Genomic DNA, 6,790 nt, shown 5'->3' with positions numbered 1-6,790 from the left:
TTAACCCTAAGTTGAGTTTAACGTCCTTATGCCTCTTCCGATGATTGTAATACCCAAGCATCACGGCCAGCAGAGGCGGTTTATGGCGGTACCTTCGCCGGGTGAAAATGAATAAAACTGGGAAATTGTTTGTCATTATGAACCCTAAAGCCGGTACATTTTTTCCAACGCTGTCGCTGCAACCCTGGAAAAAAAAAAAAAAAAAAAAAAAAACACGTTGAGCCTAATACCGCCGCCCATTAAATAAAGTATCCCCGCCCCCGCTCCTCGGCATCGTCTTCATTCACCCCCTCATTTCGCTGCCATACGATATCGCAGATTTTTCTTGCTTGTTGTATGCTGCGGGCATTCATGGCGACATGAGGCAATCGAAATAAAAATTGGTGATGTAATTTACCAACACACTCGTGGCTAAACTGAGATTCTTCGAATAAGAAATCCATTGATTTATTTTCTCAAATTTTATTCCAAAAGCTAATTCACGTTCAATTTCACGTTTATGCACCAAATTATGTGATATTTAATTTTTCACAGCAATCATGCACCGAAGATGGATTTCCGTACGATAAGTTTTTTTCTACTGCTTTACTAATTATTGTTATTATTTGTTTTTTCTTGTCCTATTGGCGTACAGAAAATTATATACATGCTTTTTCTGCGATATTGTCAAACTTGATGATAGGTATTTCTGACTTTGTATCCGGTTTCGATTTAGATCAATCCTTGTCTGTTTACTGTGCCTAACATGAGCGTCAATCAGACGCTGTGGGACGGGACAAAATTTAGTTTGCACGAGTCGAGTTTCGATACGGAAGACACGTCACTTCCAAGATCGAATCGGCATGATTAATACAGTTTTCGACATTCGTTTAGAATTCGAGAGACAGTGACTTCCTCTTATAGTAAATATCAATTTACGTACACTATGAGTATCTGATTATTAATTTACGGCTCAGACATTTTTCAAAGTTCTGATTTTTTCCTACACGCGAATCTCACAGAGAAATTTAGCGAAACAATTCGAACTCGGAGGTTATAAACGATTTGGATCCAGTGGTTGCTTGCTTAAGGAAGTTATTTCGACCGCTGGAAATCGAATTATAAATCAAAAGAACTCGAATGACTAAGATGTTTTTCAAAATAATGAGAAATCAATCGGGATAACTGAAAGCATCGGAAATGATTGCGACTGACTTTGAATATTGATCGAATGATAAGTGGTATCAATTCACTAACATTCTATTGGTTTATATCTTATCATGTGCCATCGTTGATTTTCAGTTTACCCAGAGATTTTTATTGATTTTCAATGATTTCGTAACATTTTAGGCAATTTCCGCCTATTGCTTGTGATTTTCCGCAATTCTATCTAATCTACAGACGACTAAAAATCACCTGTAACACTCGAAAATCATTGGAAATCGAGGATAACAGGGGAAATAAATTAAAATCACATCATGTTCAAGTCGAATGCACTAAAAATCACTCGAAATCAACAACAATGAATTGGAATGATACATTTGATCTCCAAGTGGATTCGTATAATACTGCAATCGATACGAAACGTACAAAATAATTTGACCTCGTAGAAAAGCGTTGGCTGAAAACCGGTGAGAATTTCAAGGTGTGTTGCATTCATTGACAGGAGTTTTGCTTACTCGGTATAAACATGAAAACAATAACAAAAGGTTGTTACTGTACCTCGAGCGTATGTCGATGGGAGTGTATGCTTATAACAACAATGTTATAGCTTTGTTCGCAGATTCAGGATCCGATATGCGGTCCCGAGAGTTGAGCAGCTCGTTGCAAGCTTCGCAAAATATTACGCATCCGTACTATTTCAATACGAAGATATATGTCCTAGACCTCATTCGGTCGGGAAATTATTCCAGATATTTGAATACATCGGGCAATCGACACGGGTATTAATTTGTGCGAACCTCGGGCACTGCAGATATTTTGTGCCGAGTTAATGTACGAGTTGCGCCACAGCTATAATGCATATTATACAATTGTCAGTATTCCTTACCACTGGTTTGGAGAACGCTTCTCTGGACATCATTGGATTTACATACGAAACGATTCGAGTGCCGAGTCTCGAATCTGGCTGAATTTCTGCCACTACTGTTGTGCTCGGTTATCGAATAATATTCGCAGTGTAGTCTTCGATGGAAATATTTCATGCCACAGTTGAATGTGAACGTGTACACTTGGGGTCAATGACACCGAGACGGATAATTTCTTGGACAAGTCCGTTACGTTGGCAATGGAGAATCAGACCGCAGCGCCACCGACGGCAGGCCGCGAAACAGACTCAATCTTTGTAAACATAATCAACCGTTGACTATAGAATTTCGTATTTTAAAGTCAGATTCGACGGTCATCGGTTATGTTATGTTTACAAAGATTGAGCCTGTTTCGTGGCCTGCCGTCGGTGGCGCTGCGGTGTGATTCTTTATTGCCAACGTAACGGACTTGTCCAAGAAATTTTTCGTCTCAGAGTCTCTGAGCCCAAGTGTACTTGTGGATGCCGACTCGACTGACCGTTTTATAAGCAGTTTTCACGTAACTCATTTTCGTACGGCAGGTACTTTGCAGTGATGGTATATCCTGAAAATGTACCCGCAAGATAAACGGCAACAGGAATCGAATGTACGATGTAATTTTGATATTCATTTGTCCGTTGATTGAAATGAAAACAATTACGCTCGTATCGTACGTTGAGAACACTTGTAGAAAAATTTCCTGACGTGATAGGATACTTATGTATTCTCAATATATTTGTGAAAATTTGTACAGTTTTTACGGAACGTTTTTGGACTGTTCTTTTCTTTTTCCTAGAAGATATTGGAGCACCGTAAAAGAAATCATTTCATTACGAATGTGATGGAATATTTCTACAACGGTACGAATTTTTATTGACCCCTGAGGTAAATTATGTATGGCGTGATGTTTAGTATACACGCTTAAAAAAACGTGGATTTCTCGTTGTAATATTCCGAATGAGAATTCCCCTCAGAGTTGAGGTGTATGTTATACCTGATTTTACCGCCGTTCTGTGCACGTTTATACACTGCACGATTTGATACCTCTGTATACAATTTCGCTTTTTATACTGTAAATATACGCCTTATACATATAAAGTTGAAGTTTATCTCTAAAGCTTTGAGATCAGGGGTTCAAACAAGATTTCCGGTAAGTATGTGAAAACCCTGCTGCAGGCACCGAACGCTGCTCCTTATTTGTTTATTTATGTAGGCACACACCCGCTCGTAGGGGACATTCCTTGTCAATGCAGTCAGTCGCAGATCCCAACCGTCACTGATTTGATTGGATCTTAAGTTTATGAATTATTTTAATTAAAAAATAAGAACACTTTCTCTTCCAGGGTTTGCGCAAAGATTTTCACTGCGAATCGACATTCATTTTTCTTATATTACGGCATTGAAAAGTTGCTTTCAAAAACTACAAACGTCTCATTAATGAATATAATTTTTGCTGGCACGAAAGATATAAATTAGAGAAGCGATTTAAGACACTTTTCTTTGATTGTGAGGTGAGTGGAAACGAAGAAGTTTTTCTAAGGTTTAGAATTTTGAGATATTGCAAAGTTGCAAACATATATTTTCATTCGTTAGAGTTACTTAAAGCTGGATCAACGAATTAGCATACAACTTGAGCTGTTCATACTATATTCCATGGAACGCCCTGTATATTTTCATACGCAAAATTAAAAGTAATTGCTTCACTGTGATCACACAGTGGTTTCGCGTTCTTCGGGAGCCATGTGCTCCGAGGGTAAGGGAATTGTGAGCAAATATCCTGTCCGTGAAAGAAAACATCGTGCCAATCCTAAAGTGGATACCCAAAGCTGAATCATTCTCTGGATATCCGAGTGAAATGATTATATTTACATTATCGATTCGTTTGCGTACGGTACACATGTATACATATAAAATTGATGCTTGCCAACAATGTGAATAACATAAAGCTCCCAGCGCAAGACTCGGAAACGGATGAAATTTGATGAAAGCCCGAAGAGAACAAAGGGAAAAGTAAAGAACTTCTTTTTAATACGAAGCAAAATTACGGACTTGAAAATTAGTTTGAACTTTGCTTTTCGCGGGTGGTTTTTGGATTAAAACATAAACCCTCTCCTTCACTTCGCATTAGATGAAGTTGAACGATTATACGGGAGTTTGAAAAGCATTTCACACTTCCAACTTTAAACCGTTGCGTCGAAAGTTTTCAATATTTTGTTAAATTTTTTTGTTATGTAGCACGAAATTTGGCAACATTTAATCAATTCGAATCGGTTAAAAAGTATACGTTTCGAAATTTTTTAAATCAACCAATAATCGTACGGCCTTTTAAAATCTAGCAGCACGTGGATTATTCAGTCAAGATTGGTGGGTTCAAACAAAAAAAAAAACAAATTCAAAATTGCCCTTCATTCGTATCAGAAAAATATTAGACCAATGCGTCCTTCAAACTCTTCGTTCTACAATTTTTTATTTTTTTTTTTGGTTCTTACTATTTTTACCAGATTCTCCGTTGACTGAATAATTTATATCGTCCCAATCTCCAGCGTATTTCGTTTCATGTTTTTCGATCAAATTTTAACATTCCGGAAGACAAAAATTGCCCAAAACCTTTCGACAAGCTTATCGCAATTGCGTTCAAACAAGTTTTCCGTCGGATAATGATAATTCCGTCATTGAAAGAAATTTATACAAAGACATCTATAAATTAGACATCAGTTTTTGTATACGGGCCGATCCACTAGCTTTCAGAGAGGATTTTACGGTTAAAGAAAATTGAAAATATACGCAATCATAATGCACAAAAACACTTGACAGGCGCGCATGCGCGATGGCGGGAAATTTGAAACGTGTGGATCGTCGAGAAAAATGATCCCATCTGTAATTCAGTCGATATACCATTTTTATTTCTCGACGATCACAGTTATCGCCGACATAAATATGCGCGCCAAGTGAAATGGTTAGCCGTGATCGTTGGAGAGACGCGCAGAGTCGAGATTCGTGGGCGACGAACGAAACGGAGGATTGACGTATGAAGTTTTCATTGACAGTTTCACCGTCGCGCATCCGGATATCCTTCCATCCGTCTCGCACACACTCGCACCCTTACATACAAGCAAGCGGAATTTTCCCCCATCTAAACACACCGCTGGAGGGTGCCTCGGGCCACCGGGCAAAGTTAAGGTGTCGAGACCTGCGCGGGTGCAAGCAAACCACGCTCTAGGATTCAGTCGAAGCCGACATTCGCCGCTCGACGTATCGCGATCCGATAGTTGCTCGCGTATTTCGCCGATATTGAGGAAAATTGAAAATTCTTGTGCGCCGTTAATCCTCACTAAATTTTCTTTATTTATTGCAGATTGGCTATTCCCTGGGCGAAAATTACAGCAACAATTGTTGCTCTCTCTGATGCGATAACGATAAGCTGGAACGATGACGGGATAATTGAAACACCGGAAGTGACAGGAAATTACGGTTAAACGGTTTAATTGGATCGCCGATGATTTACTATTTACAGTAATTAACTGGGTTGGCCAAATTGCGTTCGCTATGTTTATTTTCTACCGTGTCATTTCTGGTCGGCGTCGTGTTGCTTCTTCGTATACAAACCGAATCTGTTGATCGTGTGAATGTCGTGATATATGTTGATAACAAGTGTTGTTTGTGACTCTTCGTTCGTCTTCAAACTCGATCCTGCTGTTTCATTACCTGTGCAACAGACGACTACGGACTGTGGTTTATATACTTCGTCGTTACGCTGTATTAAGGGTGAGTAGAACACGTTTAATCTACTCTTTTGCTCACATTTGCACGACAGTTTCACATCTGCAGTAAAAAACTGCGGACTAGGTGTCTTGAGGTTTTTTTGGCTCACGCTTTACAGCCGACAAAACAATTTCCCGATAAATTGGCTGGGAGCTGGTTGAACCGATAATGTTCTGAATTGTTTTGTCTATCTTGAATGACTGTATTTTATGCAGATACATCATTTTACAGCAATGAAATATCATGTTACCTTTTTTCTTCTTCGATATTTTATAATATTCTCCACCGGCGAGTAAATATTTGCCCGTTTAATTGCTCAGAGGAGAATTAGAGAGTCGATTTTAATGGACGCAACGATCAATCAGCCGGCTATACAATCATTACGAATATTCACTTGTTCCGGATATTGAAAGTAATTTGGTTCAACCCTCGTTTCGCAGGAGGGTGCTTAAGGATCGAAAGAAAGAGGTCAAGGTTTATTTCATTCCAAAGCATTTTCACTTACAGTTGTCTTACCGATATCAGCAAAAGAATGTCATTTCGGGCGAATTTTTCCGGTTATCCATGAATTCGTTTCACACGATAATCAGTCCGATTGATTACTTTTTCTCTTTCGTATTCGCATTTCTGTGCGGTAGTAATCATATTTCAAGTACCACGTGAATTTTGCTCCATGGAAATGTAGCACGAAAGAAAAAACAAGATCATGATCGTAACGGGGTGGGTTATATAAAGGTTACTTTTCAAAACTTGACAACATTTTTTACTCTTTTGTAATTTTTTTTTTTTTTTTGACACATACTCGAGTCACATTTCTACAACGATCAATAAATAAACAACGACTGTGCAAACTTCACTTACAAATTGGACAGAGTAATCAAAATTTCATCTTTCACCAAAAGTTTCAGACAAATATCACAACCAACAAAGCGTTTCACTGTTCATTGTATTCACATACATCCCGTCTCTTCGCTCGTCTATCT

The 6,790-nt window shown here is 38.6% G+C and overlaps 1 protein-coding gene across 1 annotated transcript in view; it reads left to right on the top strand.

Annotated features, from left to right (window-relative positions):
- Nucleotides 1–5,287: 5,287 nt before the first annotated feature.
- LOC107223203 (limbic system-associated membrane protein) overlaps nt 5,288–6,790 on the top strand; it is a 216,212-nt gene continuing 214,709 nt past the window's right edge. Inside the window, exon 1 of the mRNA XM_046734358.1 lies at nt 5,288–5,810. The gene's annotated coding sequence lies outside the window, so the exon portion shown is untranslated. The remainder of the gene's footprint in view (nt 5,811–6,790) is intronic.

The sequence above is a fragment of the Neodiprion lecontei genome, chromosome 3 (assembly GCF_021901455.1).
Source record: "Neodiprion lecontei isolate iyNeoLeco1 chromosome 3, iyNeoLeco1.1, whole genome shotgun sequence".
Lineage (NCBI taxonomy): Eukaryota > Metazoa > Arthropoda > Insecta > Hymenoptera > Diprionidae > Neodiprion > Neodiprion lecontei.
Note: the sequence above shows the minus strand (reverse complement) of the source record. Positions and strands in the feature narration are given on the sequence as shown.